The sequence below is a fragment of the Prionailurus viverrinus genome, chromosome B4 (assembly GCF_022837055.1).
Source record: "Prionailurus viverrinus isolate Anna chromosome B4, UM_Priviv_1.0, whole genome shotgun sequence".
Classification (NCBI taxonomy): domain Eukaryota; kingdom Metazoa; phylum Chordata; class Mammalia; order Carnivora; family Felidae; genus Prionailurus; species Prionailurus viverrinus.
The window spans coordinates 110,883,484-110,907,625 of record NC_062567.1 but is presented as its reverse complement, the minus strand read 5'-3'; the positions used below and the strand labels follow the sequence as shown (position 1 = coordinate 110,907,625).

The following is a 24,142-nucleotide window of genomic DNA, read 5'->3' as shown; positions in this document are numbered from 1 at the left end:
TTTTTTTGTGCCAGCACCGTACCATTTTGATTACTACAGTTTTGTAGTATATGTTGAAATCCAGGATTGTGATACCTCTAGCTTTGCTCTTCTTTCTCAAAATTGTTTGGACTATTCAGATAATTTGTGGTTCCATATATTTTAGGATTATTTGTTCTAGTTCTGTAAAAAATGTTGGTATTTTGACAGAAATCGCATTAAATCTGTAGATCACTTTGGGTCCTAGGTATATTGTAACAAAACCCTAAAGACTTCACCAAAAAACTACTAGAAGTGATAAATAAATTCAGTAAAATTGCAGTATACAAAATTAATATGCACAAATCTGTTGCATTTCTATATACCAATAATGAAGTAGCAGAAAGAGAAACTAAGAAAACAATCCCATTTACAATTATATCAAAAATAATAAAAAAAAATTATGAGTAAACTTAACCAAGGAGGTGAAATATCTGTACTCTGGAAACTGTAAAATACTGATGCAAGAATTGAAGATGACACAAACAAATGCTCAGATATTTCATGCCTATGGATTGGAAGAACCAAAAAGGCAATCTTAATATTTAGGCATATTTCTTAATGTCATTCAGTAAATTAATTTTAATACAATTAAATACACTTCCTAATGAGGTAAAGGATAAATGAAAGTCAATGGGAGATACACTTTGTAGAATAAGCAGCTTCAGAGCTTACAAGTGATGCATTAACAGGTTTTTATTCAATGTCATTATAAGAAATTGATCTCAGATGCTAGAAAATGGAACTGCTTATGGAAATCTCAGACTCATCCATACCAAGCATATATTTTTCACAGTTCTTTCCAGCTGGCCTCCCACTTACTGTCAGAGCAATAAGAAAACATGCAAATGGAGAAGAAATGTTGTAAGCTCTTCAAAAAGCATTCAGACTCAACTGAGGGAGACGGATTTTTTTTAAAGCTTTTAACCTGTGCTTTCTGGGTGATCTGATGATAAACTAAAAAGACCAAAAGGATTTTATATGCAGAGGACTTGCTTTCTGCTTAGAACTAGCATTTTTTTTCTCTCTCACTCTCTCCGTAAGGTATATAATATAACTCATTATTACTATTCATGACTGTTTCTAAGATTCTCAAAATTGTTTAAAAGAAATAATTAGTATAATGTATTTTAAAATTCAGTGGAAATGAAAACAGAGGCAGCAATCAGATAAAGTAAACCAGGTGGTTAACGCTTAAAAAAAATAACAATAATTTTTGTCAAAGTTAAAGGAATCACAATGATGCAAGTAATACCAGAACCCTGAAAGTACTTTCTCAAGTCCAATTGGTGTTGTGAATTTTTAATGTAAATATGTAAACTCAAGATTTGTTAGGAAACTAAACAATAAATAGAGGGAAATAAATTTGTTCCTTTGTTATATATTCACCACAAGTCCACTGGGTAAGAGTTAAGAAAGAGAAAAAATAGTGTTGAGAATGGATGCAATTTTTCTTGCAAAGAGATGTCGATTTAGGTGGTTTGGACATTTTCTATCTTGGGGTTACTGCTGGACCTGGTGGAGATGTTTGAGGATTACTCTACATTTCCACAGTGATGGAATATTTCTAAGACAAAAATCTAAGAAACACAAAAAATAACTAAGACAAATATCTCTGAGATTCTGAAAGAAAATAATGCCTTTAAATATTTAGCCCAAATACAGTTCATTGCGAATATTAAAAACAAAAGCATATCTGAGAGTTTGTTTATCATCTAGTAATCTTTGCCATAAACTCTAATAAGGATAAACTATACTGAATCAGTGCTGGTGTGTTTGGCTCATCATGGTTAATTAATAATTAATTACTCATTGGAAATTAGAGATTGGTAACTAATGTCACTATTGAATATAAACATCATATCACATACATTGATGCTAGGTTTTTATGTAAGATCTTTTTCAGAGGGAGGGGTAAATAAATGAAAGCTCACAATATGAAACTGAGAAGACATCTGTCACAGTGGCCAAACCTCTAGTAGGCTGGATAATGATTATGAATCTATTACTGTTGATATATTGCATAAAGCTGTGGGAATAGAAAGCTTTTCAAATTACACAGAGAGTAATCAACAGCCAACAGCAATAGCCCTGCTCTCACACCTGCTGCGTGCCTCCCACGGGAACATGTGCATCTCCAAGCCTGGAATTATTGGCAAGACAGGAGTTTTCTTTCACCTTTCGTTTGGCTTTCAAATTATAAAATAAACCATTGGTCAGTCTCTCTCACAATAGGGATGATAGGAACCATGCTGTTCAAGCACGGTTAATAGAGGCATCCTCTGCCTTCTATTCTCAACATCTCGAGCTCAATTACTAAAGCTTGCTTTCTTGTGATCTCTTTCTCTCTTTGGTCTCTCTCTACCACACATATCACATATTTTGAGGTAATTCAAAGAAGTTCTAAAAACTCCTAATTTACATCAATGATAGGGAGAGGCAGATGTGGGGGTGGAAACTGGGGGGTTCTTTAGAATTATGAATAAAATTCTAAGACAAAATATTTTTTTAATTATGAGAATAGAAATTTTAGCTATTATGAATCAGATTGTAGGTTAAGAATCTGTTTAACCAAAATTGTAAGCCATCAAGTGCTGGTTACTATAGTTAGGTGGAAAACTTGGTGGTCTGCATTGATTGCAGACAAAATATGAAATGTCTGATTTCATGCCTAGCACATAATATATTGTCCATACTTTTTTTTTTTTTTTAAGAACCAGGGGAGGGGGCATGAGTTACTGACGGTGGCCGCATTACAGCAGGGTGTCTTCATCCCAAGCTGTCTTTCTTTTTTGTTGTTGTTGTTGATTTTTGGGGGAGGCAGGAAGGGGCAGAGAGAGAGGGACAGATGACCCTAAGCAGGCTCTGTGCTGAGAGCGGAGAGCCTGATGTGGGGCTCAAGCTCATGAACTGTGAGATCATGTGAGATCATGACCTGAACCAAAGTCGGACACTTAACCAACTGAGTCACTCAGGCACCCCTACGTTGTCCACTCTTGACAAACGGAGTTGTTAACATTGATCAGAGGTTAAGATAACTGGGTTTCCTTTATAATCTCTAGTAGCATTTGCATTCTACCTATACAAAAATGGCAACTGGTACCACTCGAGCCTATCAACTTGACATGAATTTGAAAAAGACACCCCATCCTCAACATATGTTATTACCTGCCATAAATTTGTAATCAGTATACAAATATATTATGACTAACATGTGAAGTGCCCTCTAGGCAGTACATCATTCATACAACCAAATGCAACTATTTTGGTAGGTGGCATATGATTGCTTCCCCATAATTTCAACTGATGGGTTCTTGGTCATCCTGCACTATGCTGTATTTACCTAGGTACATCTTGATCTTGTATTTTTATCTAGCCTGACATCTCCAGACATACCAATTTGCACATTACATGATTCTTACACCAGCAAAATTTGTGGCAGACTTCCTGGGCCATCTCCGCTTACTCTTATACTCACACTTGGGTTCTGATCCCACCCACTTCCTGATTCTTGACTACATCTCTTATTTAGGTCTTTGTTTACAGAATGTTCTTGATGGTAATCAAGCTATATTTCTTGTCACACACACATATACACAAAAGGTCACTCTGATGTAAAACTGGTAAAAATCAGAATAAAGAAGATGAAAGCATCCCTCTGAAAAATGATACCTGTCAAGAGATATTTGCAAATATTTTATTGCGGAAGCCTAGGAAATACTCCAATAGGATCACAATGGCACCCTTAGGTCTGGAATGTAACGAAAGCAATTGCTACTCAGAGGAGGCAGACTGCATACAAAAGGGAGAAGAACAAGAGTGTTTAGTTTATACTACACTACGTAGTGGACACTGCTCCCTTGTGTGGATGGAGAGGTCTGCCCTACCTATTTAGATAGAAATGTCCTTTTCTTAGAGAGAGGACAATTCACCTGTTAATGATTACCTGATGTGACTTTTTTTTTTTTTTTTTTTTTATCAAGCAGTTGATCTATAACTTAGTGTCCTGGGAAGTCTTACATACAGGATCAGTCACGATCTTTGATTCAGGCCTATTTGTCATTGTATTAAATCGGGGCTAAAGTTTTATTTTATTTATTATATATTTTTAAACTGTCTCCTATGAGTTAGCTTAATGTTAATTCCCTAGAACCTGAAATACCATATATAGATAACAGGATCAAGAGTAGCTTCTGATCAGAAAACCTGACAGTCTGACCCAAATACACTAAAATGATAGCACAACACTAGAGACCAACATCGGAGAATGTGTTGAGAGCAACTAGCAAGATTCTTTTTTGAATATTTGATATCTCAAGTGCACGATTCTTTAGATAGATGTCCACCACAGTCTCTGCCTAAAATTCTGGAAATTATCACTCCCCATGGTAACAGAAGGGCTTCCAACAGCCACCTCGGTTCTGTGCGGTGCACAACCATAGAGGAGATGGTGGAGTATGAGTTAGACATAATCACATAGCAGCACACTGTTGATTGGAGCAGGAGTTATCACCTGACTCAATCTGGACAAAGCTTCTTCTCCAGGAATTTGAAATTTGAACTGAAGGAATTTTAATTGCCTTTTGTGACCAGAATTTTAACAAATTGGGTTGTAAGCCACTGATGACCACGTGAGTTGGGAAGCAGAGAGAAAAAGAATAAGGTCACAGCTAAGCACCAAGGATAATTTGAGAAACAGGAAAAATCTTGTGACACTCCTAGAAGCTTTTCTATTCTTGATTCTCATCCTTCCACAGGTCTGGCCACCATCCTACCCTTGAGTCTGCAAGATAGTCCAGGAAATACACTTTTTCTCTTTCCTTTTCTTTCTTTCTTTCTTTCTTTCTTTCTTTCTTTCTTTCTTTCTTTCCTTTTTCTTTCTTTTTCTTTTTCTTCTTCTTCTTCTTCTTCTTCTTCTTCCTCTTCCTCTTCCTCTTCCTCTTCGTCTTTGTCTTCATCTTCTTCTTCTTTGCTTAAGTTAATTCATGTTTCCAGTACTCACTACAAAAGTCTTTTTATAAAATTTTTTAGCGTTTTATTTATTTTTTTGAGACTGAGAGAGACAGAACATGAGCGGGGAAGGGGCAGAAAGAGAGGGAGACACAGAATCTGAAGCAGGCTCTAGGCTCTGAGCTGTCAGCACAGAGCCTGACGCAAGGCTCGAACCCACAAACTGTGAGATCATAACCTGAGCCAAAGTCGGACGCTTAACCAACTGAGCCACCCACGTGCCCCCTTGCTACAAAAGTCTTAACTCTTATAAGTCTATAATACACCTGATCTTATTCATTAGCTCAAGCAATGGCATTTTTATTATAATGTATTCCAAGGTCATATGTATCCTAGGGCAAGTCACTTAAGATTCTTAGTAAAATGGTGTGAAACACTTCATAGATTTGTTATAGGAATGAAGTGAGTTTATATATAAATCCTGAATAACAGCACCAGGCAAGCATACATAACAACAAATACATTTGAATTTTGTAATTATTTACACTAATATGATTAACTATATTCTTTTTATGTTATCTTTTTATTTAAAAATGTTTCTTCATTTTTTTTTTTGAGAGAGAGAGGCAGAGTGCAAGTGGGGAAGGGGCTGAGACAGAAGGAGACACAGAATCTGAAGCAGGTTCCAAGCTCTGAGCTGTCAGCACAGAGCCCAACATATGGCTTGAATGCACCAACTGTGAGACCATGACCTGAGCAGAGGTCAGATGCTTAACCGACTGAGCCATCCAGGCTCCCCTATTCTCTTTATGTTCTTTCTATTCAAAAAAACATTATTAGGAATGTCTTTATGTTTTAGCTTAGCATATTTCCAAAATGGAGGTTTTGTTCTTTTTTTAATGTTTATTTTTGAGAGAGAATGAGTGTGAGCAGAAGTGCAGAGAGAGAGGGGACAGAGGATCTGAGGCGAGTTCCAGGCTGACAGCAGAGAGCTCCATGAAAGGCTTGAACTCACAAACTGGAAGATCATGACCTGAGATCATGGCCTGAGCCGAAGTTGGACACTCAATCGACTGGGCCACCCAGGCGCCCCCAAAATGGGGTTTTAGTCAGTACTTACTGAGTAAAAGTGTGAATATTTACATGTGTGAGTATTTACTCCACACATGTATTCATTCATTAATTACTATCCTCATCCATTCAAGCAGCAAGTTATGCGATACTTCATATATTCATGCATATCTGTTCATAGAAAAATAACTACTAAGCTATTGGTTAGAAACAATCTTCTTATGTTGTTCAACTTAGGATTTTAATTAATAAGATGCTTTCTCTTGAGTTACATCTTATCTGCATTAATCATCCTTTAGCTTCAGAGGAAAAAAAGAACTGGGGAAAGATGTCTTTGAAGATATTTCTGTATTATACAGTTAGATGTCAGTGTTTGTTTAATAAATAAAAGGAGTACAAAGGTGAGTATATTTTAAGCTTTATGATTATGCAGGTGATTGAATTATTAAGAAGATGGATAGAATCCCATTAGGGATGGCTACATATCTTCATCCTGATCATCCTTTAAAAAGAGGGTTCTTTGATGCCCATGAGAATTTGTTTTAACTGGCCCAGTGAGTATTTAAAGCTTATTCAAAAGGTCACATTTTTGGGCAAGACTTCAGTCATATAGCGCAGATGGGCTAAAATACAAAGGAATGTAAATATGTCAAAGTTTGAGCTGCTAATACTGGGATTTCTGGACTGATTTTCTTATATGCCACTTTAATTTTAAAGAGTTCCATTTGGAAATGTCACGAATAATTCTCCAGAGACTGACATGGACAGAAAGCCACCATTACTACCAACAACATACAACGGAACCCTGCCGCAGACAAATATCTTGGAGAAGCTTCTCCTTGAATAGTTTGAAATGGTTCTCCTAGAAACTATTGAAAATACCACTGAAATCAACATTTGCTTCCCTGGCTCACTGAGAGACTCGAGAAAGTCAAGCTATTAAAACAAACCTAGGCACAACAACTTGACATCAGTAGCACATAAGCTGCTATCATAACCATTGTTGGACATTTTCTAGTTTAGGAGTTTCTAAGACTCAATCTTATGCTTTTCTACCCTAATGCCTTCTTCATTTCTTACCCTCTAGATCTCAGTACCTTTTATAAGGTAAAAAATATTTTTATAACAAATATTTTATAGTATATATACTCTTTACCTTTCTGGAATGAAATGAATAGATGACAAAACTACCAACAACATAATTTAAAAGATCAATGTTGTATCCTAGCTTTCACATTTTTAAAAACCACAAGGGCAGTAATTCTACTAAAACAATGTGCACAACCAGAGCATAACATAAATGATTCCATGTGATGGCTGTACCTGAACGTCTGGGAAGATATTTAAGTTGAATGGGACAACTCTGAGCATTTACAGGACCTTTAACATTTATTGCTCTCACTCATGAAATGCCTTTCCACACTCACTATTGATATAACCAAAAAATGCCCTCCAAAAAATTCTGAAATTCCCCTTACTAGCCAGTACTACTCTTGTTGCTAACCATTACTTGTACCATTTCTAAAAGGAAATCAAATCATAATTCCAACGGACAAGTTTAGTTTATAATAAAACAATTTATTAATAGTTGTGTTTTCTATTATTTGCTAATATCATACCACCATCTTTTAAAATTCTACCAATAGGTGCACCTGGGTGGCTCAATCTGTTAAGTATCTGACTCTTGATACAGGCTCAGGTCATGATCTCGTGATTCACGAGTTTGAGCCCTGAGTTGGGCTCTGCCCTGACAATGCAGAGTGTGCTTGGGATTCTCTCTCTCTCTCCTCTCTCTGCCCTCTCCTGCTCACTTTCTATCTATAAATAAATAAATAAACATTAAAAAAGATGCTAACAATTCTATTAATAATTCCCAGCTTTCCAAAATACAGGGACAATTATTTCTAAAAAGTTGTTTATTTGTTATTTTTTATCTGAAAAATTGACAGTGGTTTTGGGCACAGGAACAATGTAATAAAAGAACGGATTTTAAGGAAATGTTAAACTCTATTGCAAAACTTTGGGAGATTATGCAAGTCTTGACGTACCACTGTGAGTTACAGAATTTTTTAAAGGGCATGAACTCTTAAGTGGAAACACGGGTTACTACTGAGAGTTTCCATGCATGGGTCTAGTCCTGTTTCCAGATAACCCTGATGGTAAAAGCACCTGAGAGGTCCACACATGAAGAAAAATAATCCTGATGGAATGTATAATCAAAAGATTCATAAAAAGAGACTCATCCCAGGTGTCCACGCAGTTGCTCTGCATTATAACCTGACATAATGGAGCATGATGAGCAGTTTTAACTGTAAGGTTGAGAGATGTACATTTAAATTAAGACTGTTTTCAGACTCTGATTTGGTTATGATTGCAAAAATGCAATTTCCCATCTTCTGGTTTAGGGAGTTGCACTAAAGTCTGTGTTTATGTCCATATTTCTGCCTGTATTTATAACTATTTATTTATTTTCTTGTGGTAGCACACGGGATATTTTAGTGCCTGGAATAAACAAAAATGACCAACTTCAATCATGTGGCCTCAATATGCTTTCAACAATATAGTTTTGTAACTTAAAGTTTAGTCAAAGTCAACTGAAGTTTTAACAGGCCCTGGACAACTCTTTCTATTAGTCAGTTATTAACTAATATACTATTTCAACAATTCCACACAACACCCTGTGCTCATCATGACAAGTGCACTCCTTAATCCCCATTCACCTACTTAACCATACTCCACCCCCCTCCTTTCTGGTAACCATCAGTTTGTTCTCTATAGTTAAGAGCCTGTTTCTTGGTTTGCCTCTCTGTCTCTCTCTTTCTTTTTTATTTTGCTCATTTTGTTTGTTTCTTTAAATTCTACATATGAGTGAAATCATATGGTACCTGTCTTTCTCTGACTGATTTATTTTGCTTAGCATAATACTGTGTAGTTCTGGGGCACCTGGATGGCTCAGTTGGTTGGGTGACTGACTCTTGATTTCAGCTCAGGTCATGATCTCAAGGTTCATGGGTTCGAGCCCCATGTCATGCTCTGCACTGACAGCATGGATCCTGCTTGGGATTCTGTCTCCCTCTCTCTCTCCCTCCCCAGCTCATGCTCTCTCTCTCAAAAATAAATAAATAAACATCAAAAAATATTTTGTAGTTCTCTCCATGTTGTTTTAAATGGCAAGATTTCATTATATTCTATGACTGAGTAATATTCCACTGTGTGTGTATATGGGGGTGTATACCACATGTTCTTTATCCATTCATCAGTCGACACTTGGACTATTTGTATAATTTGGCTATTATAGATGCTGCTGCTGTAAACATCAGGGTGCATGTATCCCACTGAATTCATATATTTTTATTCTTTGGGTTAATACCTAGTAGTATGATTGCTGGATCATAGGGTGGTTCTATTTTTAGCTTTTTGAGGAACCCCCATACTGTTTTCCAGAATGGCTGCATCAGTTTGCATTCCCACCAACAGTGCAAGAAAGTTCCCCTTTCTTCACATCTTCACCAACACCTGTTGTTTCCTGTGTTACTGATTTTTGCCATTCTGACAGGTGTGAGGCGATAGTTCATTGTAGTTTTGATTTACATATCCCTGATGATAAGTGATGTTGAGCATCTTACCATGTGTCTTTTGGTCATCTGTATGTCTTCTCCGGAAAGTTTTCTATTCATGTCATCTGCCCATTTTCTAATTGGATTGCTCATATTTTGGGTGTTGAGTCTTGTAAGTTTCTATATTTTGGATACTAAACCTTTATCAGGTATATCATTTGCAATACCTTCTCCCATTCTGTTGGCTGCCTTTTAGTTTTGTTGATTGTTTCCTTCACTGTGCAGAGGCTTTTTATTTTCATGTAGTCCCAATAGTTTATTTTTGCTTTTGTTTCCCTCGCCTCATGAGTCATATCTAGAAAGAAGTTGCTACAACCAATGTCAAAGGTTACTGCCTGTGTTTCAGGTCTCACATTTAGGTCTTTCAACTATTCTAAATTTATTTTTGTGTATGGTAACAGAAAGTGGTCCAGTTTTATTCTTCTGCATGTTGCTGTCCAGGTTTATCAACATCACTTGTTGAAGAGACTTTTTTCCCCCCATTAGATGTTCTTTCCTGCTTTGTTGGAGATTAATTGACCATATAATTGCGGGTTCATTTCTGGGTTTTCAATTCTGTTCTATTGATTTATGTGTCAATTTTTGTGCCAGTGCCATACTCTTTGGATTACTACAGCCTTGTAATAATAACTTTAAGTCCAGAATGGTGAGGCCTCCAGCTTTGTTTTTCTTTTTAAAGGTTGCTTTGGCTATTCAGGATCTTTTGTCGTTCCATACAAATTTTAGGATTGTTTGTTCTAGTTCTGTGAAGAATGCTGGTGTCATTTTGATAGGGATTGTATTAAATGTGTAGATTGCTTTGAGTAGTAGACATTTTCACAATATTTGTTCTTCCAATCCATGAGCATGGAATGTCTTGCCATTTCTTTGTGTCATCTTCAATTTCTTTCATCAGGGTTTTAGTTTTCAGAGTACAGGCCTTTCACCTCTTTGGCTAAGTTTATTCCTAGGTATCTTATTGTTTTTGGTGCAATTGTGAATGGGATTGCTTCTTTATCTTTCTGCTGCTTCATTATTGGTATATAGGAATGCAACAGATTTCTCTATGTTGATTTTGTAGCCTGAGATCTTACTATATTCATTTATCAATTCCAGTGGTTTTTTTTTTTGTTTTATTTCGTTTTGTTTTGGTAGAGTCTGATTTTCTATATGCAGTATCATGTCATCTGCAAATAGTGCAAGTTTTACCTCTTCCTTGCCAATTTGGATGCCTGTTATTTCTTCTTTTGTCTGATTGCTGTGGCTAGGACTCCCAGTACTATGCTGAATAAAAGTGATGAGAGTGGACATCCCTGTCTTGTTCCAGTGCTCAGTAAATATTAATTTTCTTAGTTGGCTCCTTAGCTTCATTAAGTTTTATTTTTAGGTATAATCCTGGAGGATAAAAAGGATATAGTCTGAGTGGAATACCTTTTAGGCCAGTTTGTAACCACTCTGGTTGGGGTACCATATGATGTATATAACCTGTGTCTATTTAAGATTTTGCATCAACATAGCATACAAGTGTGGAACAGTATAAAGTGGATCTAAAGGGTCATCTCTCTCTATTAATACATCTCTTTTCAGAAAGATTCAGCAGTCCCTCTAGTGATTTGTGATAGGAGTAAAGTCTCGTGGGACTATTTCTGAGTTAGTCCTTTCCAATGGAAAATGCTGATCTCACATCATGTGGTAAAAAGAGCTCATCCATCCAAGATTTCACCACTTATAGCCTTGGTTTCCTGACCCATAATTCCACATTCCATGTAGCTACTTGGAAAACAGGTGCCCACAAATGAATTATTCTAAAACAAGACAGAGATCAGACAAAGCAGTTCACCTAGGTTCCTACAACAACAACAAAAAAATGAACTGTAGGTTGCAGCTAACTTAAAGTGCATCATTCTTTATCACTGCGTACCTTAATGTGGGGAAATTTATGGATTCCATTTGGAGAAATTTTTCATTGGTGGTCATGGAATTATATGAAGTCGACACAAAAATAAATAGCAAACATATTTTACTTTTTTAAACTTCCACCAAATGAGTTTAATTTGCATGCAACCAAAATCCCTAAGACTGCATTGCATAGAGTAGCTTTGCCCCACATCAAAGATACTCTAGAGATCAAAACAAAATTGAGTTCTGAGGAAGGGATCCTCTTATTCTCCTTCTTAATATACATGTTTTTGTTTCATCTGTGGGTGGGGGTCAATAAAAGGCAATATAAAACTCTGTGGACACCATCAACATTTGAGTGACTGCATCTTAACCTTAGAAGTAGGTGTGGTAGTTAATGAAAACGTGGAAAGTATGACATCTGAGGAAGAGTCGGCGAGTGGAATCTGAGAGCCCGAAGCTGTACGGAAACGGGAGCACCTTTGTACTGTCTCAGCCTCCCTCTTGCAGAGGGTGCTATTGTGGACACGCGACTGGATTTATGTGGTGACATTTCCCCTTCCCTTTCAGTTTTTTTGTATGAGATCAACATGAAGATCACTGACTGCCCTTGTTAAGCCTGCCTGAGCCAAAGGACAATGACCTTTTCCATGTTCTATCATCTGTGGGGTGGGTTTGTCTGAGTCTTCTTGCTTTGTTTTCCCAGGGAAGGAAAATTCAGAGCCAATCAAACTGTAAGATCCTGGCTCGGTTAAAACCAGGCCGGGGTTACTTAAGCAGGGCGAACACTTTCATAAGATCATTTCTGTGACAAAGATCGAAAGGACGATAGAAAATAGCACAACAGGATTCCATTCACGTGGCAAAAGGAAATTGTGCAAAGTTTAATCCATTCCTATCACAGTCTCAAGATTGTAATCTCCCTGGACGCTGAGCCTAGGAAAGACTTTTTTCCACAATATGCATCATCAAGTTGCTTGAGAAGCGGTGCTGCGGGCTGGAGGGAGGCGGTGCAAGTTATATAACATGCAATTTAAGATAATGGCCTTCGAAAAGGAGAAATTAATATAAACAGATGAGGCCAACAAAGCTTCAGTCATCTAGAAGGTAGTTTCAATCACCACTGACGTTAAACAATATCACCCCCACTGAGCTTACACTATGTTTATTATCATTTAATTTCTTGCCCAAATCGGCACTTTCTTATCATGATGTCGCAGGGACTGCAAGCTCTGTTATGACTACAATTGGTAGAAAAATGCATTCATCTAAGTGAGTAACAAGATACAAAAATTGAGCTCTCCATCTTAACCTTTTGTGGCTTTAAACATTCTACTAAAAACATTAGCAAAAATGGAAGCTATGGCGCTTCCATAATTATCACAGCACTGTCTTTGTTCTTATAATGATAGAATCCATACTTTCAATTTGGAGGGCTTAATAATAGCAGCTGTCTTGTCTGCTCAACTGTGGGGTTTTAGGGCTCCCGTAATTATTCATTTTCACTCACTTGACAGTGGGTGTTTCCTTGTAATATTTCAGGCCACATCAGAAGAGAGCATTTTAAAATCCTTTCAAGTGTTCTGCTATACATAACAATATTGAATTATGCATTAATAAACCAAATTTAATTGACTTGGAGGTGCATAAGCCCTAATTAACACTATACCTCAATACTAAAAACTGATTGCCACAAATCAGCACACACACACAAATGCAGGCATAATGATTATACCGCTCATGTCTGAGGGACCCGATGTCTCTTGGTCCCTAAAACCACACAACACTCTATTTTTTCTTCACCTTCTCCCTTGCTCTTTCCTTCCTTATATGCTTCTCCTGCTTTTCCTTCTCCTCATTCTCTTATTTTTCAAAACATTTCATTTTGGAATTATTTTAGCTCTACACAAGAGGGGCCCGGGTCGAACAGAAATTCTGTCTTTCCTCAGCCCTCCTCTCATTGCTTCCTAAAGTTTATTAATGGGGAGCTGAAAAATAAAGGGGAGGAAACAGAAACCTACCCACAGAAGGTCCAAATGGCACTCCATCTTTCTGATATGCATCGAGCTCATTACGATAATAAATAAAATATGAATATTGGGAATAAACTGGGTAAATCATTTTTCATTATTATGTAGTCTAGATGAACTGGCTGTTTTGTAGTGAGAGAATATAACATGCATGCATATGTGCACCACGACCAACAGCAGTGTGCTTTATTAGGATGGGGGGACATTATATGTTTTTGAGTGTGTTTACATGTGCCGAGAGAGTGGTTGCAAAGATAAGGAAGGTAGTTTTATGGGCCGGGCTGTGGAGATGCTGGAGAAGATAATTGAGAGAGGGAGGTTTTTATGATATAATAAGGTGCAGAGCTCGAGTGAGAGCAGGGACAGGGTGAGTGGGGGATGGGCAACAGTTACAGGATGCTTTCAGGACCTTCATGCTGGCATTTGTAGACTCTTTAATGGTCTTTTATGTGAAGGAGCAGCTCCCAGGGTTAGTGCGGAGGTAAGGCTCCCATTGTGTGTGAGAAGTCCGTATTTAGTCTAAACAATCAATCCTGATTAAAAAAACAATAACAACATAGTATTATACATTGTGTACAATTTTAAAATGTACATTTACATTTTATAACTGAAAATGAATAAAATAAACTTTATTAAATCGTGTAAGTCCTTTCTGCTATATAAAGTTTTGAAAATTCATAATAGCAGGAGGAAGAAATGAACTACCATAGATAGCCACTCTCAATAATTTAATGCATTTTATTTTATTCTTTTTTTTCTAAATTGCATTAAATAATCATTCTAAGTTCCGTTTTGTTGTTTTTCTTTTTCTTTTGAGTCAATTTATTTTTCACATCCTGTCAGGAGACAGGGACTTCAGCTAGCCCACATATAGTGCCATATCTTTCTTAAAGCGTATAAAAATATTCTAGAAAATATGTCTCACTATGCAAAGGCAAGCAGGTAGATATAACTACAGGAAAGCATTAAAGAGTTCCAAAGCTAGAAGGTTTCTACTGATTCCCAAATACATGCTCTGCTTTGTTCCCTACTGAAGGACAGGTATGGTTTTATAAGTGCAATCTGGGAACTCTTGATGCTAAATGTAAACTCTCTACTCACCCATGCCATTTTCACTTTGAGCTATAGCTTTTTTTTTTTCCACAGCATCCATATCTATACTTCTCAAAGACTTTATCCATCTTTATCCTATAGATACAATACGTAATACCATGATCAGTCAAAGTATTTATTGGTTGAGTAAGTAACTGTATTTATGAGGACGGTGTATTACTCAGCTTTCTCCATAAAACAGAACCAATGAGGAGGGTGTAGAGAGAGAGAGAAAGCAAAATGTTTACTACAAAGGATTGGCTCATGTGATTATGGAGGCTGAAAACTCCTACAAATCTGCTGGCTGTACGCTGCAGGCCCAGGAGGGCTGGTGTTATTGTTTTACTCCAAACCCAAAGGATTGAAAACCAGGGGAGCCAATGGTGTAAATCCCACACTGAGCCAGAAGACCCAAGAACCAAGACAGCCAATGTCAGAGGACAGGAGAAGATTGACGCAGGGGAAGTACATTCACCCTTCTTTTGCCTTTCTGTTCTGTTCAGGCCCTGAGGATTGGCTAATGCCCACCCACGACGGGAGGGTGATCTTCTTTACTCAATCTACCAGTTCAGTGCTAATCTCCTCTGGAAACACCTTCCCAGTCAAAACCAGATGTGATGATGTTTTACCAGCTATCCAGGTATCTCTTGGCCCAGTCAAGGTGACACACAAAATTAACCATCAGAGCGGCTCAGTATTAAACATTGTCCAGAGAAACTGAAGCAGGGTGACAGGCTGTTCAAGGGTGCCAGAGTTACTAAACTATTCTAAGAGCAAAGATTGGTCAGGATGTCAGCCATGATCCCACTTCATAGCAGGGCCATTAAAACATTTAAAGCACATGAGTAACTTTCATTACGCTACTTGGTTTTTGTGTCTATGTCGTTAGAGAGTCACCTGAGATATAACAAAACCTGCTTTTCTTGGATATTAGAAGCAGAGTAGGAATCAGGAATTAGCCTCAAGTTTACCAGATGCTTGGCAGCATTCCGTCAGACAGCTCAGTAATTTGAGGACAGCTATAATGCTTAAACATAGCCATATAAATGAATTGAGAGGTAAATGAGAAATAAACATCATGTGGTATTTTTAGGGAGTGAGGAGCGTATCTCTGAATGACATCAAGTAGAACAGGGTGTCGTAGCTCCCAAAGTGTGGAAAACTTGGGCATTAGCTTGTAAACTATATCGTGACCTCAAGATGGGTCCATAAAATAAATAAAATAAAATAAAATCGTAAGATAAAATAAAATCATAAAACAAAAACATAAGATAAAGTAAAAGAGAGTGAAGCAATTTATATGACCTGATATAACTCATTCAGCTTAAAGGCACAGCAATTTATTGAGATTCTGTGGCTCTCTTAGTCTTTCCTTTTTAAATTTCTAAAAATTTTTTATTTTATTTAAAAGAAAAAATAATGTTTATTTATTTTTGAGAGAGAGAGAGAGAGAGAGAGAGAGAGAGTGAGTATATGAGCAGGGAAGGGGCAGAGACAGAGGGAGACACAGAATCTGAAACAGGCTCCAGGCTCTGAGCTGTCAGCACCAGAGTCCAATGTGGGACTTGAACTCAAGAACCACAAGATCATGATCTGAGCTGAACGAAGTCAGAGGCTTAGCTGACTGAGCCACCCAGGTGCCCCTAAGATTTATTTTAGACATTTATTTATTTTTGAGAGAGAGAGAGCAAGTGGGGGAGGGTCAGAAAGAGGGACACAGGATCTGAAGCAGGCTCCTCTCTGTTAAGGGCAGAGCCTGATGAGCAGCTCGAACTCACAAACTGACCTACAGTGAGGTCGTGACCTGAACCAAAATCAAGAGTCTGAGTCAAAATCAAGACACTGAGCCACCCAGATGCCCCGCTCATTTAATCTAAAAGCACCAAGAACATTTTTCTAAATCAGTGGTTCAAAATATTCATTGCAATTCAGTAAATGTCTATTTAGTACTTTTGATGTGGCAGGAACCATATGAGATACCAGATCTAAAATACTGAATAAGACAACAGAGCACACAGGTCTTTGGAGCTTATCCTCTAACAGGGAAGCAAGATCATTAAACATACAATTACAGTGAAAGGTGATTGTAGCTATGACAGAAGTATTGGATTAAGTAGAGAAACAGAGCACAGGTGTGCATAATTGGGGTGTTAGGAAAATCTTCCCAGGCAAAGTGACAGCCAAGCTATGACCTAGACTATAGGTAAGGTTTAACCCATTAAAGCTGGGACAACAGTGGGAGAGGTGGGGGCAAACAAACAAACAAACAAACAAACAAACAAAAAAAGCAAGACAAAATCTAGCTGAAGAGAACAGCATGTGTAAGAGTTGTGGAGATTGAGGGATGTGTGTCTGTGACCTATATTTTAAGATACAGAACAGTAAGAGATGAGATCAGACAGCTAATCAGGCCTTATTTTCCACGTAGTCTGTGGGAAGTTAGTAGGTGGCGTAAAAATAGTCAAATAAATTTAGGAAACCTATGTCATCCCCACAGGACTTCTCAGAGCCTTTGCTGTGTTAACATGCACCACAAATCTCCAATGTTTAGAGCTCTTGCAGTAAATCACTGCCTTACTATTGTTGCACTGTTGTAGCTGTCTGTGACCACCTCCCACTTTCTGCTTAATTTGGAGGGAAAAAGTAAAGGGTGTGAGGAAGGAGATCAAATGAAATTTAGAAAGCAGTCCATGATTCCTTGGTATATTTCCACGGGATGTACCTGTAGTGCATCCCTTCCACTGTGCAGTCCTGATTCATTCCAAAACCTTCATTTTTAAAAAAGTGAGTTATTGGTATACATATTAATCTCCATGCAAAGTCCATAGTAGATAGAAACCATCTAACGCGCCCCCCCCCCCCGCCCATAGTGACTTTTACCTCATTCCTGAAGGAGTGTTTTCCTATATTGGGTGCACATTTTAAAGGCTTTGATATATTCTATTTCTCCCGAAGCTTATTTATTTGGCAGCCACAGCTACCCCACCACAAAAGGAATGAATGAGTAAATAAACATATAAATAAATAAGAATATAGGCAGCACGTCCCACGAGCTGTACATCTTCCTGACAGAAAATCAATATACAGTGGGCCTGGAAATCGAGACCGTTGGCTAAATTTTTGTTTACCTTCCAGATAATTCCAGTTTCTGCTGTCATCGGGATGGTAAAGAGAGAGCTTCCCCACTTTCCCATCCCATAAATCCTTTATAGGTCATGACAAGCCATTTACAATTATGTTCATTCAAATCTAAATACGGTCCAAATGCAGGTGACAGATTGCAGACAGCTAAGTGATGGCAATGGTACGAATAAATTCCGTATATGATAATTATTTATTGATCTGCATGGTGCATTCTATTTGGACTGATACTAGAACAAAGGCATGAATAGGTTGAGAGGAGAAGAAGAAGAAGAAGAAGAAGAAGAAGAAGAAGAAGGGGAGGAGGAGGAGGAGGGGGAGGAAGAGGGGGAGGAGGGGGAGGAGGAGCGTGGACAAGAGCATCTCCCTAGCTTGTATCAGAGTTTAAGTGTTCTTGTTAGAGAAGTAAGATTTCCTTCTGTTCCAATTTCTTCCAGCACAAGGATGTTTAAAAATCAGTGGTTTCTGTTTTCCTATACAAATCCAGATTCAAGAAACTCCCTCGAAAATATGTATTACCACTTCAGCCACTACATCACAACCTCATTATTGGTGTTTAAAATGTATAAGTTCACAAGTTAAGATTAGAAACCTATAGTAACGTAAATCAGCGTTTCTTTAATTATAAATTAGCGAAGGTCCATAACAACGAAAGTCTGTTCAGTTCTTCCATTTCCTTTAGAAATGGAGACCTGACTTTTATTCTAAGCAAAGTTGTCTTCGTACAGTCATTGAAATAGTCCTGCCTGGGACATAAGGCTGAATGATGCCATTATGGCTCAGTCTGTTAAGCAGAACTCCGGCGGGCATCTCATAATTTTCATTAGGTAAGTACAGCAGTCTATGTTTAATAATAATAATTTATGTGCCCCATTTACCATTATATTAGACCCAAATATGAAGGGGCCCAAGACTTGGGCTTAGACAAGCTTGTTCTATTCTCTTCTAATAAGTCTGAATTAGGTGCCAGGAATTCTTTTACTTTTAGAAGCATTTCAGGTGGGTTTTTTTTTTATTTTTTTAAGTGTTCATTTTTGAGAGAGAGAAAGAGAGAGACAGAGCATGAGTGGGAGAGGGGCAGAGAGGGAGACACAGAATCTAAAGCAGGCTCCAGGCTCCGAGTTGTCAGCACAGAGCCCAACATGGTGCTTGAACCCACGAGCGGGGAGGTCATGACCTGAGCCAAAGTCGGACGCTTAACCGAGTGAGCCACTCAGGTGGCTTTTTTTTTTTTAACGTTTATTTATTTTAAGAGAGTGAGAGAGAGAGAGAGAGAGCAAGCAGGGGAGGGGCGGAGAGATAGATGGACAGAGGATCTGAAGTAGGTTCTGTGCTGATAGCAGACAGCCTGATGCGAAGCTTGAACTCAACAAACCGTGAGATCCTGACCTGAGCCGAAGTTGGATGTTTACCTGACTGAGCCACCCCACATTCCAGGTGGTTCTGGTGCAAGTGCTCTGTCAGCTTAGAGATGTTCACCTTTGTATACCTGGTACCCAGCACGGTGCCTAATACATCTCAGGTGGGTCTTGCCTTAGAATTAACACACTTTAGTTTATGCTCAGTCATTAGCCAGAACAAGCATGTAACCCTACAAACCTGCAAGGCGGCTGGATTGGTGACACTCCTACGTGGTCTAGGAGAAGAGAATTGATAGTGATGAAAATTAGAGATCACTATCTCTGGGCATCACGTATAAGAGCCATTATTTCATGTGTTTTTAAATGACTTTTTAGGTAATGCTAAAATACCATTCAAGGACTGTTTTACTCCAGCTCCCCTGTCATGGCCGCTAATGCAGCTCAACCAATCCATACGTATTGCTTTCATGGAAGAGTCCGTGATCACGAAATAGTCACAATATCTCTGTAGACATCCCCACAAAGACTTACATTAGTAAAGCATGATATAGTACTCAATACTGTACTCAAACAGTACTTGAGTACTGGGGCCTGAGTCTGAGCGTTAAAGAGGGTACTCAGTGAACTGATCACATCGTAGAAAAGGTTGGAAAGAGTGTACGATTGATGTTTGCATACTGAACAAACACACTTGTATATTTAACTCAAATAACTATTAATTCTTCCAGGATTGATATCAGTATTTTATATGTCAGAAAACACTGTAGACTGGAGGGTATCTGATGTATCTGTGATTTATTCAAAGAAGAGGGGGAGGAAGAAGGTTCATGTGTAATCATTTCTATGTGGGAATAGGATAGAAAGCCAGTGGACAGTTTTAAAAGTGGTCTTAAATACAAAATAATAGTTATATTGGCTGTTTTAAGATCAGTCAAAAAATGGATTTTTTAAGAAATCGAAACCTACAGTTGTTTTATTACTATATGTAGACTATAACAACTAGTTACACATTCCACTTAAACGCAGGGTATTTTCACTCTAGAGTTTTAAGTAAATGGTTAAGAAATATTTAAGTATTATAAGAGTAATGCATGCTTTTAAATAAAGTGCAAATAAAATAAAAGGAAAACATTGAAAACCTCTTCTCACTCCTTCCTTTCCAAATCCCAGACATTACAATTTTGCTTCTTGACTTCTATCCTTCCAAACTTTAGGCATCTGTATGCAAATACCCCTGTAAGCGAGAGCCTGCACTGTTTTTGGCCACATATTATGAATGCATGTTGATCTCATGTAGACCTCAAGTAAAATGCAGAAGGAGGGGGCTCAGTAGTTCCTCAGTTTTATCCCTAGTACCAAACACAATGCTTTGTACACCACAGATCCTTATTTGCTCATCTGATGAACGAAAGACTCTTGCCTTTCTTTTTTTGAAAGACTCTTAACAGTACATGTTAGAGAGTTTTCAATATGAGCCGTATTGTTTTTAATGGCAGTATAGTATTTCATAGTACAAATGTGCTGTAATATTTGAAACGATTTTCTATTGATGGGCATTTTCAGGTCCTTCCTATTCTTTCACTGTTACAAACAATTCAGAAAAAAAAATGTTTGTGCACTATATTTGTTCACTAGGATGGCTATTTATGTAGAATAGATCCCCGGAATTGAAATGTTTAGCTCAAAGTCATGAACGTTTTAAATTTTAACAGACACAAGGAAACGAAATGGTTCTTCACCTTTTTTTGGGAGAATCACAGAATCATTTGACAATGTGATGAAAATTAATGTACCTTCTCTCAGTAAATGATACAAATGTCCCATACAATTTCAGAAGTGTCTAGGTATAACTCAACTCCTGTGTTAAGAACCTGTCCTTTGGAGTGTTATATTACCTACTGAGGTTGGTTTTGTCATAAATGATCTGTTTTTTGTCGCAACGCAGCCTGCCAGCTTTCCTTCAGAAAACAGATGTTCTACGAAAAGAGACTTATAAGATCTCGAGATACTGCATCTCATTTGTCTCATGCATGGTTAAGCTCAGTTTACCCAATTTCAAAGGCAAAGCTTCAGCGTCAATGTAGTAATGTGACCGTAAGAACTCCTACACTCTGTCACCTTAAAATCCTAGATTGAGCCATGATTTTATTTCCTGCTTCAAGTTCCTTAACTGCTCCAGTCACAGCGATGCTACCAAAAATTTTAAGAGAAAGGGGAACACAGTCTGTGTCCAGCTAGATTGCGTCAGGTTGAATTAAGAACTTTAATTTTGCCCAGCCCAAACATGAGAGTCACACTGAGTCAAAAAAGAGAAGTACAGGGGGGCCTGGGTGGCTCAGAGGGTTTACACGTCAGACTTAGGCTCAGGTCATGATCTCAAGGCTGGGCTTGTCAGTTCGAGCCAGACATCAGGCTCTGTGTTGAAAGCTCAGAGCCTAGAGCCTGCTTCAGATTCTGTGTCTCCCTCTCTCTCTGTCCCTCCTCCGCTTGAGCACTGTCTGTCTCTCTCTCTCAAATATAAATGAACATTAAAAAAAAAAGTAAAGAAGAAAAGGGAAGTACAAATGAAGACAGTAACTGACATATGGAGAATAGTATAGGAGAATGTTTGATCAGTAGACGCCCGGAACTTCCCAGGCAGCAATGCCCAACTGTACCAGCCCAACACAGGGGCAGTTGGTGAAAGCAATTATGGTTTTATAATTCTGAGTCAAAATCAAAATAAGAAACTCTAAGATGCTGGAGACACCAACTCCCCCCCACCAACCCCCCCTCCCCGCCCCCCCCCTCCCAGTTCTTCAGTTCTCTAAACTAGTTCATTTTTCTTGAAGGAACAACAACAAAGTGTAATTAGCCCTCCTGTCCGTTTCCAGAGAAAACCAAGTGTGGGCTAGAGGAAGAAACAGAAGTTTCACCTGCCCTCAAGAGGAAGGATTTTTTTTTTTTTTAATTTAAGGGACTGTGACTGATCCACATGAGAAAAAAAGTACTCTTGGTTTATTCAGCTACAACTGATAGAGAGGCCTTTTCTCATATTACTTCTGAAAGAGGAACATTTGGATATTGCAGAGAACCGACTTTGACATCTTTAGAAAGTGGAATCACTTGGCTGGGCTCATTTCCTGGCTCCTGTGTTTTCATAGCACAGAGTTTCAAAGACAGTGTAAAGCCAACACGCACTTAAAATTCTTGGTCTCTATCAAAACAAATCTGCCATTTCCTGCTTCACTTTTTTTTAGTGAGGCTCATTATAGTCCTAAATTTGAACCTCATTAGAGAATAAAATCTACACCTGTCTTTAGAGCATTCCTAAAAACGAACACTCTCCTATTTTATAGGAAATGTTACTGTATGCAAACTTGAAATCCATAATTAATATCACTGAATAGAAATGTTAACCAGACCTGAGGTTAAACTGTGAAAGAAAAAAAAAATGTGTAAGTTCTCTCTTTGCTGTCCTTTAAGCAACCAAATTGGCGCTCAATTCAGGAATAAACAGATTAATGCCAATACCCAATTTTAATCTAGACCCTTGTAACACGGAGGGTGCTTTCTGTATCGGTAGCATCGGTATCACCTCGGAGCTGATTAGAAATGCAGAATCTAGAGCCCTACGTAGATCTACCTATTCTTGATACGCATTTTTACAAGATCTGCGAGTAATCTGCACACACATGAAAGTTCACGAAAACACTGACCTGGGGCGCCTGGGTGGCTCAGTCAGTGAAATGTCTGACTTTTCCTCTCTGCTCAGGTCTTGATCTCCTGGTTCCGAGATGGAGCCCGACATCTGGCTCTGCACTGACAATGCGGAGACTGCTTGGGATTTGCTCTCTGTCCCGCTCTCTCTGCCCCTCCCCAGGTTGGTGTTCGCGCGCGCCTGCGCGCTCTCCCAATAAATAAAAAAACGATAAAACACACGCACACACACACACAAAACAAAAAACACTGACCTAGACCACTATTGTAAGGCTACCTAGAGACAAAAAACCCTTACAATAAAACACACGCCATTGCGTGACTAACGCCAACTACCACAGGTACGGTATTTCCGCCTTCTCCGCAGTTTTGCTTGCAGCGGATTCGGTTACCCCTGGCAACTGGCATCCGGAAGCGGATGATCCTCCCGACGCAGCGTCAGGTCCGGGGTAGCCTAACGCTGCGTCCCGACGCCTGGGTCGTTCGTTTCTCTTCATCTCTTCTCGAAGGCATTTTATCATCTCACATCATCGCAAGCAGGGTGAGTACAGGACGAACAGTTATTTTGAGAGAGATAATACCATCTGCGGTTTCTGGAATGCACTGGGGGGGGGCTTAGAAAGAGCGCCCCCCCCCCCCCATAAGGGGGCGACCACTGTATGTATAGGCCTCGAGATCACAGCACTCCGCCTTAATGATCTCAGTAGGTCAGCTAGGGAAGAGCGTGACCTTGAGGAAACCGAACCAGAGAAGGAAAGTCAAATGCACACCCACGTTCTTCACAGCTGTATTGAAATCCATGGGCAGAGGGGCGCCTGGGTGGCTCAGTCGGTTAAGCGTCCGACTTCGGCTCAGGTCATGATCTCACCCTTCATGGGCTTGTGTTGGGCTCTGTGCTGACAGCTCGGAGCCTGGAGCCTGCTTGGGATTCTGTGTCTCCCTCTCTCTCTGCTCCTCCCCCGTTCATGCTCTGTCTCAAAAATAAATAAACGTTAAAAAAAGAAATCCATGGGCAGAAAACATTACTGCCTAATGACCGAATGAAGGCAAGAGTATACATAACTAAAACCTCCAATTTGAGTTGCAAAAAATGGTAAAGGACCCCCAAACAATAACGAAAATAAAAATATAATAAAAACACTTTGTTTTAGATTAATATATTTATATTGCTAATTTAATTGATGAGCAGTTAAAATTAGCCTGTAATAACTTTTATAAATTTAGTCCCCAAATAATTATACTATTTTTATTTTCCTTACCCCCCCCCATACAGTCTCGGAGAAGA

General features: G+C 38.6%; 1 long non-coding RNA gene across 1 annotated transcript; it reads right to left on the bottom strand.

The window, feature by feature from the left end:
- Window positions 1–451: 451 nt before the first annotated feature.
- LOC125171131 (uncharacterized) lies at window positions 452–23,395 on the bottom strand. The gene is made up of 3 exons (XR_007154200.1): window positions 23,156–23,395; window positions 22,857–22,954; window positions 452–526 (listed from the first exon to the last, which is right to left on the bottom strand). It is a non-coding gene; the product is annotated as an uncharacterized LOC125171131 (long non-coding RNA).
- Between the last annotated feature and the right edge of the window lie 747 nt (window positions 23,396–24,142).